The sequence below is a fragment of the Procambarus clarkii genome, chromosome 23 (genome assembly GCF_040958095.1).
Source record: "Procambarus clarkii isolate CNS0578487 chromosome 23, FALCON_Pclarkii_2.0, whole genome shotgun sequence".
Lineage (NCBI taxonomy): Eukaryota > Metazoa > Arthropoda > Malacostraca > Decapoda > Cambaridae > Procambarus > Procambarus clarkii.
The window spans coordinates 3501883-3515212 of NC_091172.1; the positions used below are offsets into that span (position 1 = coordinate 3501883).

General features: G+C 40.7%; 1 long non-coding RNA gene across 1 annotated transcript in view; it reads left to right on the forward strand.

The window, feature by feature from the left end:
* LOC138367706 (uncharacterized) overlaps nt 1-13330 on the forward strand; it is a 633486-nt gene that overhangs the window by 323962 nt on the left and 296194 nt on the right. Inside the window, exons 3-4 of the long non-coding RNA XR_011229401.1 lie at nt 6753-6825; nt 10750-10792. This is a non-coding gene — a long non-coding RNA (uncharacterized lncRNA). The remainder of the gene's footprint in view (nt 1-6752; nt 6826-10749; nt 10793-13330) is intronic.

A 13330-nucleotide genomic window follows, 5' to 3' on the forward strand; every position in this document is an offset into this window, starting at 1 on the left:
TGTTTGGTATAAAAAGTCGTAATTTCAAACTGCGAATACGTGCTGAGAGCCAGAATTTGGCTCCAAAATATGGCTCATGCCTCGAAATTGGAATATTTGGGATATTTCGAAAAGTGCAGAGGAGTTTGTTCAAAATGTGACTAACTGCCGCTTTCAGGACTTATCATATGTTTGAAATAAAAAGTCGTAATTTCAATCTGCGAATACGTGCATAGAGCCAGATTTGGCTCCAAAATATGGCTCAGGCCTCGAAATTGGGATGTTTGGGATATTTTGAAAACAGCAGGGGGGTTTAGGACCAATATGACCAAACGCCGCTCTCAGAACTTGGCATATGTTGGGTATAAAAAGTCGTAATTTTAAACTGCGAATATGTGCAGAGAGCTTGAATTTGGCTCCAAAAATTGGCTCAGGCCTCGAAAGTGGGATGTTTGGGATATTTTGAAAACTGCAGGGGAGTTTGTGCAAAATGTGACTCACTGCCGCTTTCAGTACTTGGCATATGTTGGGTATAAAAAGCCGTAATATCAAACTGCGAATACTTGCAGAGAGCCAAAATTTGGCTCCAAAATATTGCTCAGGTCTCGAAATTGGGATATTTGGGATATTTCGAAAACTGCAGGGGAGTTTGTGCAAAATGTGACTCACTGCTGCTTTCAGTACTTGGCATATGTTGGGTATAAAATATCGTAATTTCAAACCGCGAATACGAGCATAGAGCCAGAATTTAGCTCTAAAATATGGCTCAGGCCTCGAAATTGGGATGTTTGGGATATTTTGAAAACTGCAGGGGGGGATTGGGACAAATGTGACCAAACGCCGCTTTCAGTACTTGGCATATATTGGGTATAAAAAAGTCGTAATTTCAAACTGCGAATACGAGCAGAGAGCCAGAGTTTGGCTCAAAAATATGGCTCAGGACACGAAATTGGGATGTTTGGGATATTTCGAAAACTGCAGGGGAGTTTGTGCAAAATGTGACTCACTGCCGTTTTCAGTACTTGGCATATGTTGGGTATAAAAATCGTAATATTAAACTGCGAATACGTGGAGAGAGCCAGAATTTGGCTCCAAAATATGGCTCAGGCCTCGAAATTGAGATGTTTGATATATTTTGAAAACTGCAGGGGGGATTGGGACAAATGTGACCAACGCCACTTTCAGTACTTGGCATATATATGTTGGGTATAAAATGTCGGAATTTCAAACTGCGAATACGTGCAGAGAGCCAGAATTTAACTACAAAATATGGCTCAGGCCTCGAAATTGGGATGTGTGGGATATTTTGAAAACTGCAGGGGGGTTTTGGACAGATGTGACCAAATGCAGTTTTCAGTAATTGGCATATGTTATGTATAAAAAGTCGTAATTTCAAACTGCAAATACGTGCAGAGAGCCAGAATTTGGCTCCAAAATATTGCTCAGGTCTCGAAATTGGGATATTTGGGATATTTCGAAAACTGCAGGGGAGTTTGTGCAAAATGTGACTCACTGCTGCTTTCAGTACTTGGCATATGTTGGGTATAAAATATCGTAATTTCAAACCGCGAATACGAGCATAGAGCCAGAATTTAGCTCTAAAATATGGCTCAGGCCTCGAAATTGGGATGTTTGGGATATTTTGAAAACTGCAGGGGGGGATTGGGACAAATGTGACCAAACGCCGCTTTCAGTACTTGGCATATATTGGGTATAAAAAAGTCGTAATTTCAAACTGCGAATACGAGCAGAGAGCCAGAGTTTGGCTCAAAAATATGGCTCAGGACACGAAATTGGGATGTTTGGGATATTTCGAAAACTGCAGGGGAGTTTGTGCAAAATGTGACTCACTGCCGTTTTCAGTACTTGGCATATGTTGGGTATAAAAATCGTAATATTAAACTGCGAATACGTGGAGAGAGCCAGAATTTGGCTCCAAAATATGGCTCAGGCCTCGAAATTGAGATGTTTGATATATTTTGAAAACTGCAGGGGGGATTGGGACAAATGTGACCAACGCCACTTTCAGTACTTGGCATATATATGTTGGGTATAAAATGTCGGAATTTCAAACTGCGAATACGTGCAGAGAGCCAGAATTTAACTACAAAATATGGCTCAGGCCTCGAAATTGGGATGTGTGGGATATTTTGAAAACTGCAGGGGGGTTTTGGACAGATGTGACCAAATGCAGTTTTCAGTAATTGGCATATGTTATGTATAAAAAGTCGTAATTTCAAACTGCAAATACGTGCAGAGAGCCAGAATTTGGCTCCAAAATATAGCTCAGGCCTCGAAATTGGAATATTTGGGATATATTGACAACTGCAGGGAGGTTTAGGACCAATGTGACCAAACGCCGCTTTCAGTACTTGGCATATGTTGGGTATAAAAAGTCGTAATTTAAAACGGCGAATACGTGCATAGAGCCAGAATTTGGCTCCAAAATATGGCTCAGGCCTCGAAATTGGGATGTTTGGGATATTTTGAAAACTGCAGGGGAGTTTGTGCAAAATGTGACTCACTGCCGCTTTCAGTACTTGGCATATGTTGGGTATAAAAAGTCGAAATTTCAAACTGTGAATACGTGCAGAGAGCCAGAATTTGGCTCCAAAATATGGCTCAGGTGTCGAAATTTAGATATTTGGGATATTTCGAAAACTGCAAGGGAGTTTGTGCAAAACGTGACTCACTGCCTCTTTTAGGACTTGGTATATGTTTGAATAAAGTCGTAATTTCAAACTGCGAATACGTGCAGAGAGCCAGAATTTGGCTCCAAAATATAGGTCAGGCGTCGAAATTGGGATGTTTGAGATATTTTGAAAACTGTAGTGAGGTTTTGGGACAAATATGACTAAACGTCGCTTTCAGTACTTGGCATATGTTGGGTATATAAAGTCGTAATTTCAAACTGAGAATACGTGCAGAGAGCCAGAATTTGGCTCCAACATATGGATCAGGCCTCAAAATTGGGATATTTGGGATATTTTGAAAACTGCAGTGCAGTTTGTGTGAAATGTGACTCACTGCCGCTTTCAGGACACGGCATATGTTTGGTATAAAATCTCGTAATTTCAAACCACGAATACGTGCATAGAGCCAGAATTTGGCTCCAAGATATGGCTAAGGCCTCGAAATTGGGATGTTTGGGATATTTTGAAATCTGCAGGGGGGGTTTGGGACAAATGTTACCAAACGCCACTTTCAGTACTTGGCATATGTTGGGTATAAAAAATTCGTAATTTCAAACTGCGAATACGTACAGAGAGCCAGAGTTTGGCTGCAAAATATGGCTCAGGCCTCGAAATTGGGATCTTTGGGATATTTCGAAAACTACAGGGGAGTTTTTGCAAAATGTGACTCACTGATGCTTTCAGTACTTGGCATATGTTGGGTATAAAAATCGTAATATCAAAATGCGAATACGAGCATAGAGCCAGAATTTGGCTCCAAAATATTGCTCAGTCCTCGAAATTGGTATGTTTGGGATATTTTGAAAACTGCAGGTGGGTTTGGGACAAATATGACCAAACGCCGCTTTAAGAACTTGGCTTATGTTTGGTATAAAAAGTCGTAATTTCAAACTGCGAATACGTGCAGAGAGCTTGAATTTGGCTCCAAAATATGGCTCAGGCCTCGAAAGTGGGATGTTTGGGATATTTTGAAAACTGCAGGGGAGTTTGAGCAAAATGTGACTCACTGCTGCTTTCAGTACTTGGCATATGTTGGGTATAAAAAGTCGTAATTTCAAACTGCCAATACGTGCAGAGAGCCAGAATTTGGCTCCAAAATATGGCTCAGGCGTCGAAATTGGGATATTTGGGATATTTTGAAAACTGCAGGGGAGTTTGTGCTAAATGTGACTCACTGCCGCTTTCAGGACTTGGCATATGTTGGGTATAAAAAGTCGTAATTTCAAACTTCGAATACGTGCATAGAGCCAGAATTTGGCTCCAAAATATTGCTCAGTACTCGAAATTGGGATGTTTGGGATATTTTGAAAACCTTAGGGGGCTTTGAGACAAATATGACCAAAAGCCGCTTTCAGAACTTGGCATATGTTGGGTATAAAAAGTCGTAATTTCAAACTGCGAATACGTGCTGAGATGTAGAATTTGGCTCCAAAATATGGCTCAGGCCACGAAATAAGGATGTTTGGGATATTTTGAAAACTGCAGAGAGGTTTGGGACATATATGACCAAACGCCGCTTTCAGGACTTGGCATATGTTGGGTATAAAAATCGTAATTTCAAACTGCGAATACGTGCATAAAGCCAGAATTTGGCTCCAAAATATGACTCAGTCCTCGAAATTGGGATGTTTGGGATATTTTGAAAACTGCAGGGGAGTGTTTGCGCATAATGTGACTCACTGCCACTTTCAGTACTTGGCATATGATGGGTATAAAAAGTCGTAATTTCAAACTTCGAATACGTGCAGAGACCCAGAATTTGGCTCCAAATAATGGCTCAGGCCTCGAAATTGGGATATTTGGATATTTCAAAAACTGCAAGGGAGTTTGTTCGAAATGTGACTCACTGCCGCTTTCAGGACTTGGCATATGTTGGGTAAAAAATGTCGTAATTTCAAACCGCGAATACGTGCATAGAGCCTGAATTTTGCTCCAAAATATGGCTCAGTCCACGAAATTGGTATGTTTGGGATATTTTGAAAACTACAGGGAGGATTTGGGACAACTGTGACCAAACGCCGCGTTCAGTACTGGGCATATGTTGGGTATAAAAATCGTAATTTCAAACTGCGAATACGTGCATAGAGCCAGAATTTGGCTACAAAATATGACTCAGTCCTCGAAATTGGGATGTTTGGGATATTTTGAAAACTACAGGAGGGATTGAGACAAATGTGACCAAATGCCGCTTTCAGTACATGGCATATGTTAGGTATAAAATGTCGAAATTTCAAACCGCGAAAACGTGCATAGAGCCAGAATTTGGATCCAAAATATTGCTCATGCCTCGAGATTGGGATGTTTGGGATATTTTGAAAACTGCAGTGGGGGTTTGAGACAAATGTGACCAAACGCCGCTCTCAGTACTTGGCATGTGTTGGGCATAAAAAAGTCGTAATTTCAAACTGCGAATACGTGCAGAGAGCCAGAATTTGGCTCCAAAATATTGCTCATGCCTCGAAATTGGGATATTTCGGATATTTCGTAAACTGCAGGGGAGTTTGTGCGAAATGTGACTCACTGCCACTCTCAGTACTTGGCATATGTTGGGTAAAAAATGTCGTAATTTCAAATTTCGAATACGTGCATAGAGGCAGATTTTGGCTCCAAAATATGGCTAAGGCCTCGAAATTGGGATGTTTGGGATATTTTGAAATCGGCAGAGGGGGTTTTGGACAAATGTTACCAAACGCCGCTTTCAGTACTTGGCATATATTGGGTATAAAAAATTCGTCATTTCAAACTGCGAATACGTGCAGAGAGCCAGAGTTTGGCTGCAAAATATGGCTCAGGCCTCGAAATTGGGATGTTTGGGATATTTCGAAACCTGCAGGGGAGTTTGTGCAAAATGTGACTCACTGATGCTTTCAGTACTTGGCATATGCTGGGTATAAAAATTGTAATATCAAAATGCGAATACGTCCATAGAGCCAGAATTTGGCTTCAAAATATTGCTCAGTCATCGAAATTGGGATGTTTGGGATATTTTGAAAACTGCAGGAGGTCTTGGGACAAATATGACCAAACGCCGCTTTAAGAACTTGGCATATGTTTGGTATAAAAAGTCGTAATTTCAAACTGCGAATACGTGCAGAGAGCTTGAATTTGGCTCCAAAATATGGCTCAGGCGTCGAAATTGGGATATTTGGGATATTTTGAAAACTGCAGGGGAGTTGGTGCTAAATGTGACTCACTGCTGCTATCAGTACTTGGCATATGTTGGGTATAAAAAGTCGTAATTTCAAACTACGAATACGTGCAGAGAGCCAGAATTTGGCGCCAAAATATGGCTCAGGCGTCGAAATTGGGATATTTGGGATATTTTGAAAACTGCGGGGGAGTTTGTGCCATATGTGTCTCACTGCTGCTATCAGTACTTGGCATATGTTGGGTATAAAAAGTCGTAATTTCAAACTGCGAATACGTGCAGAGAGCCAGAATTTGGCTCCAAAATATGGCTCAGGCCACGAAATTAGGATGTTTGGGATATTTTGAAAACTGCAGGGAGGTTTGGGACAAATATGACCAAACGCCGCTTTCAGTTCTTGGCATATGTTGGGTATAATAAAGTGATGTGGTAAGCATGGGGGATTTTTTTTATATTGCAGAATGGTGACTGGGGCTAGTGCGTGATGCTTTCCTACTAATCCAAACCCACTCAGATGCTCCTGCTATATTTAGATCAACAACACTGCTGATCTATGATTCATCCAGTGTCTAATGTCACTTAGTGGAGAGATTTAGCAAGAGGTCAGCAGCAGATCAACTTTTTCTAAATACCATGTTGGCGATCACGCCAAACAATGAGGGTGAAAAAAAAATCATTTGCTGAGAGATTGCAATTCAGTAGAACTCCATTCACACTGACTGATGCCAAAATCTAGTACATCCATATCAGCCTGGATAGCTCCAGGGAGCCTCTGGCTCTCGCCAAGTAAATGAGGTTTCATTACATTCATTTTTTTTTTTACCCTGTCTGTAAGACATTGTTTTCTACAGAAAAAATAATAACTATTTGGTATTTTTGAACATCATTCTCATAAATTTCTGCTCTGTTTAATTGAAGCCTTTTTATTTCAGCCATCCAACTATTATGAAGCCAAATGAGCTACGTAACAGCAATCCACGATTAGCAGAACTCACTGCCAAACAGGTAAGTGGGAGGGATGAGGTTTGATGCAAATGACAGATAAGGACAAACTTTAAAAGGATTCAGTATAAGTAGACAAATAAACACACAATTTAACAGGAGCATATCTAAGCAGTAGCGTATATACTAAGCCTACAAACATCGGATTATGCCTAAACAGTAGGAGTGAGTGCTCCCAAAGACACAAAGCCAGTGTTCTAAACACTTATATTCGTCGAGTCCTTACCCACTGTTCAGAATGGAGCAACGTGAGTAGGAAGTTTGAAAGTTAACTGAAGTGTTGGTGAACAATGGATATAGCAACAAAGAAATAAACGCGACATAAGATGACACCTGGACCAGGTACAATCCTGAGCCTAGAACAGAAACCACAACACCTCCAATAATATTATATTACAAATCGGATTTGGAAGGAAGGATTGGGCTACAGGAAGGATTGGGCTACAGGAAGGATTGGGCTACAGGAAGGATTGGTCTACAGGAAGGATTGGGCTACAAGAAGGATTGGGCTACAGGAAAGATTGGGCTACAGGAAGGATTGAGCTACATCTCCAAATGTATAATTGCCAGATAATTTTTCACTAAAAACAAAACGCATATATTATTGTTTAGACTAAATCCGCTACTCATTACTTTCCTGAAGTTGTCGTATATACACTACAAAATCTGCGTGTAAATCACGACAATTAACACGTGATGAAAATGTGACAGTGTCAGACCACGAAGGAAGAATTGAAACATGAATTTCTTTAAGTATTTTCGTAATTAATAATACGTCTTCAGAAGGGTGTTTCAATTCTTCCTTTGAGGTCTGACACTGTCACTACAGAACATGAATGTATTTACACGTTGCAACAATGAATAATGAGAACAATCATTATATGGGTGGCGTAATAATAGGGGAGCATTAGCGCCTCTGGTGGTCACATGCTTAACTGTATTAGAGGTTGACAGTTTAGATATTATGGTGAAGTAAGGGTGAGTGGCGCGTCTGGGAATCACACTTCTTAATGTGTGGCTCATTTGTCGACCAGCCGCCGCCTGGCAAGGGTCACGTTGATTACCAGTGAACAAAAAATAAATGTGTTACAGATATCATTATTCAATCATAATATAGAAAGGATTGTTCGGGGTGTGTACTTCATGTTGTTATTCGTTATTATTTCGTATATTATATGTATTTAGACAAAATATAGAGGTGACTGTCAGGTGGCAGCCATAGGTGTACCCGCTAGTTAAGTCATTAGTGCGCTTGTGGTGGCCTTAATAGCCATGCCAGTAGTTAGCCAGCAATCTTAAGGTTATCTTGAGATGATTTCGGGGCTTAGCGTCCCCCGCGGCCCTGTCCTCGACCAGGCCTTCTTTTTCTTACACATCCCTAGGAAGCAGCCCATAGTAGCTGTCTAACTCCCAGGTACTTATTTACTGATAGGTAAACAGGGTCATCAGGGTGAAAGAAAGTGCCCATTTGTTTCAGCCTCCAACGGGGGATCGAACCCGGAACCTCAGGATTATGAATCCGAAGCGCTGTCCACTCGGCTGTCATGCCCCTTAAAACAACCCAAAGAGAAATCTTCGACATATTTTGATGAAAATCTGAATGAAACGAAAAATGTTGGCCACAGATTGTGTGAAGATGGTGGAGGGGGGGGGGGGGGATTGAGGGGGTGCAGGTTAATATGATGAGCATGATTCAGAATGATGGAAGGAGAAGGGCTCCTATGATGAATTGACCTAAGGGCCACACCTACAGTGGCCTCGACGGGGACAAGACGGCGGAGCCTTGTCAAAGTTTAGCCTTCCTACCCCCCCCCCTCCCTTATTTTATTGAGGATTTGTCTTGTGTATATTGGGAACAAGAGGAATGACTCGGCATTTCAGACTTGAGTGGTTAAGCGGGTTCATTGGTTAAAAATCCTTTGAGGGAAACAACACCCCTATTGTCTGTGTTACATTGTGGCTTATTGAGCTTGAAGCTGTTGTCCAGCCTGTCTGTGTCAAATATGACATTTTTGAGAAGTGGTCTGTAATAATGACCTCCAACTTGGTCAGTATTACAAAGGCCTCGGCTGTTATTTATTTATTTATATAACTACAAGTTATATTGGGTTTCTGATCAACTCGTCCTCTTAAAACTAACGTCACTTTTGGCTGGTATGCGCGGCGCTATGGCCAAATTTGGACGTAATTTGAAATGAAATCGACTCACAAAAGTGACGCACTGTTCCGTTTTTTGTTTGAGTTGTCCGGTTTACTCGGCAAACTTAGAAGAGGATTCTTTCCAATAACATTTTTCATAACGTTTGGAAACTTTATGAGAATTTCCTGCCCACCTAACCTATCAGAGGACCCTTAACTTATTGTTGTTGACAAAAAAAATCCCAAATTTATTTTCATTTTGTTTTCATTTTCAAATTATGTCCATATTCGGCCATACGGGTAAACGGCCAAAAGCGACGCTATTTTTAAGAGGACAGGTGACAAGGAGTACATAGCCCTATGTGTTTACATTCTTGTAAAGCAACTAGTACGCATAGGACTTCGGGCAGGTCCTTAATTTAACAAATAATATTAAGTAGGTAATTTCTAGGAAAATTTATAGGCTAATCTATCTAAATCTATAACAATTTAAACTTTTATAGTGTTAGTCCTTCAAAGATTCGAGGTAGTGACAGTTGAACAAGTTCTGGCATGATTGTTGTTGCTGTCTTGAACTTTACCCAAAGCGGAAAATCATTGATGTGTTTTTGAAGTGAGGTTTCCATATTAGGACACAGTAGGCCAGATGGGGCCACAAGAGACTCTTACAGTTCAATATTCAATGTTGTTCGTTTAAGTCAATGATTCGTTTAACTATTCTTAAGGATTGTTTTCATATTAACTGTGAGTCCCAGATGTTTTTTGGCTGGTACATCATAACTCCTAGGTAATATTTACTTAAATTTACCAGAGGGCCACCATTTCTCCATGGTGCCATCTACGGCAACAGGAAGCCGGCGGTTGTCAAAAGTTCCCCTACGGTTCCTGAGGAGTTTGTCAATCTGTATTTTGAGCGCGCAAACTGCTGCATTATGACATTAAAGGTAGTTTCATAATATGTACACGGTGTCTTGTAGCTAAGCTAAAGGTGGCATATAATGTTCAGCAACAAGTCGCCCTAGATTGTTTAGTGTTAACGACAAGGGCGATGGAGTGGTCATAGCAGGATAGCAATTGTGCAGATAACAGGGGAAGATAATTGCAGATGAGGAGTCACAATAACGGGGGCTGAAGTATGTTGACCAAACCACACTAGAAAGTGAAGGGACGACTAGATAATTGTTTATCAAATAGATGGAAGATGTTAATTGTTTGCATCTTGTTTACTCTGCGATGTAAAATGAATTCACCTGTAAATGGTCATTTTTGACAATGTAATCATTAGGCTTCTAACGTTAGTTTAGTGCTCAGAGACCATATACTGTACTTAAGAGGTTTTAAACATGTTATTTATATAATTTAGGCCAATAGACAGCTATATAAATTAATAATACACAGTACTTTTATCTAAGGTTAGCTAAAGGTTTGTTTTAGTGGAAGACCCTAATAAGGTAATGTGTTTCTATGTAACTTTAAAAGAACATTGATGCTTAACCATAGCCTCATGAGTCGGAGACAAAAATGTATTCCGTTAGGCTATTGCAGTCTTATCAGTCTTGCCTACTCGCTATTGTTGATACAATCTGTAATTAATCTCCATTGCAATTTCACCTTTTCCAGTGATTGGTTCCAGTGTTCTTGAAATTCATAATTGTACTTTCTTACTCGATTGTATTTGAAATAAACTGTTTATACTTACCCTGGTGCTACATAGTCTAACTGGTTTGGTGCATTCTTTTGATAATTACTTATACTTGCCCTTAATATATGTAAAAAATATTTTTTCAGGAGTGTGGCACGTGTGGACAAGTATTGGATCATAGGAGTCAAGGTAAAGTTAACAACTAGTTCTGGGGAGGAGCGGGTGGAACTAGATGGACGTAGAAAACTAAACATTCTTGTTACACTAACACTGGTTTGTGCCTCGGAGAGGCTGCAGGATCCAGTAAGTTCAGTAGAACTTCGGTTTCAACTCCTTTTGACCATGTCGTAGCTCAGTCGATTACGGCAGCGTCTGGGATGCTCTCGGATGCAGGTTTGAATCCTCGTCCCGGCCCTTGTGGATTTGTACACTCTTGTTAGCAGGCTGAGAGCTTTTCTTTCCCATAGATTTATTTATAGAAGAGTTAGCAATAAGTCGGCTGGGTTTATTAACGTATTGTTTTTAGGTCCCATTTAGATTATGCTGTTCAGTTTTGGTCGCCATGCTAAAGAAAGGACATAATTCACTAGAACACGTCAGTTAGGATGACAAAGTTAATCCCGCAAATTAGAAAGCTTCCGTATGAAGAGATGTTGGAAAAACCTTAATGTGACATGATTGAAGTGTACAAGTAGATGAATGGGCATAACAAGGAAGCTATTGATAAGGCTTTATATGAAGATAAGTTCAGATTTAGGAAATACATGGGTAAATAGTGGTTTGGTAACTGGGTTGTGGATTTGTGGAACAAATTACTGGATCATGTGCAGACGAAGAGTCACATTAACGTGGCTGAAGTATGTTGACCAGACCACACACTAGAAGGTGAAGGGACAACGACGTTTCGGTCCGTCCTGGACCATTCTCAAATCGATTGTGGATCATACTACTGGATCACTGGATCCATATTACTGGATCATAATAGGCATAGGAATCTTTGATTGGTTGAAGCTTAGGTTAGACGTATATGAATGAGTGTAGGTGGATATAAATAGGAAGTGCCACGTGCCGGACAATAGGCCATCTGCAGTTTCTTGACTTACGTTCTACTAGTTTACACTCAGAACGCGACTCTCCAATCAGCTTACATCTGTATCCTCAATTACTGCTGGTGATCAAGGGCAAACATTTAACCTTGAATTGAGAGATAGGAGAATAATCTTAAGATTAGACTTGGACTGGCTGGCATATGCATTATATATCATTAATGCATATGCCAGGGGGGGGGGGAGATCTCCCCAAAGGCATAAACTGCTAGGTCAGGTCATCCACAAACCCATATCCAATGACTCCAAGGTCTTGGGAAGCTTGACCTTCCCATGAAGTTGGAGGATTGTTGGTGGGTTTGTGGATTTGGAATGAGGGAAAAGGCGGGCTGGATGAGGCAGTTTATGTCTTGGGAAGTATTTGTAATCATTTTATTTAGAGATGAGTGTGAGCAGAAATGACACGCTATAGCAGTCATTTATAGTGAGGATGATAATGTATTTTCCAAATGAGAAAAAATTATGCGTGGCGAAAACTTAAGTTGAGATAAAAGTATGTTGTCAACAGCTCTACAATAAAAGATTTCGTTGTGGAAGAGATTCCCGCACGAAAGGTCAGCCATCTTAGCGCGCAGTTTGAACGCTCCTGGCTGGACTTTCTTTCCACACCTCGCCTGGAGCTCATCTTTGAATTCAGCTGTTTTTTTTGGGCCAGTGTGTGCTCACTGCAGCTATCCAGGGGCTCACAGCATCGGGGGAGGCCGGAGCCTCCCTAATGGACGCCATATTTTGGAGCCAAATTCTGGCTCTATGCACGTATTCGCAGTTCGAAATTACATCTTTTTGTACCCAACATATGCCAAGTACTGAAAGCAACATTTGGTCACATTTGTCCCAAACCTCCCTGCAGTTTTCAAAATATCCCAAATATCCCAATTTCGAGGCCTGAGCCATATTTTGGAGCCAAATTCTCTCTCTCTGCATGTATTCGCAGTTCGATATTCCGACTTTTTACACCCAACATATGCCAAGTCCTGAACGCGGCAGTGAGTCACATTTTGCACAAACTCCCCTGGAGTTTTCAAAATATCCCAAATAACCCAATTTCGAGGCCTGAGCCATATTTTTGAGCCAAATTCTGGCTCTCTGCACGTATTCGCAGTTTGAAATTGCGACTTTTTTATACCTAACATATAACAAGTACTGAAAGAGGCGTTTGGTCACATTTGTCCCAACCTCCCTGCTGTTTTCAAAATATCCCAAATATCCCAATTTCGAGGCTTGAGCCATATTTTGGAGCCAAATTCTGGCTCTCTGCACGTATTCGCAGTTTGATATTACTTTTTTTTATACCCAATATATGCCAATTACTGAAAGCGGCAGTGAGTCACATTTTGCACAAACTCCCCTGCAGTTTTCAAAATATCCAAAACATTCCAATTTCGAGGTCTGAGCCATATTTTGGAGCCAAATTATGGCTCTCTGCACGTATTCGCAGTTTGAAATTACTACTTTTTATACCCAACATATGCCAAGTACTGAAAGCGGCGTTTTGGTCACATTTGTCCCAATCTCCCCTGCAGTTTTCAAAATATCCCAAATTTCCCAATTTCGAGCCCTGAGCCTTATTTTGGAGCCAAATTATGGCTCTCTGCACGTATTCGCAGTTTGAAATTACGAC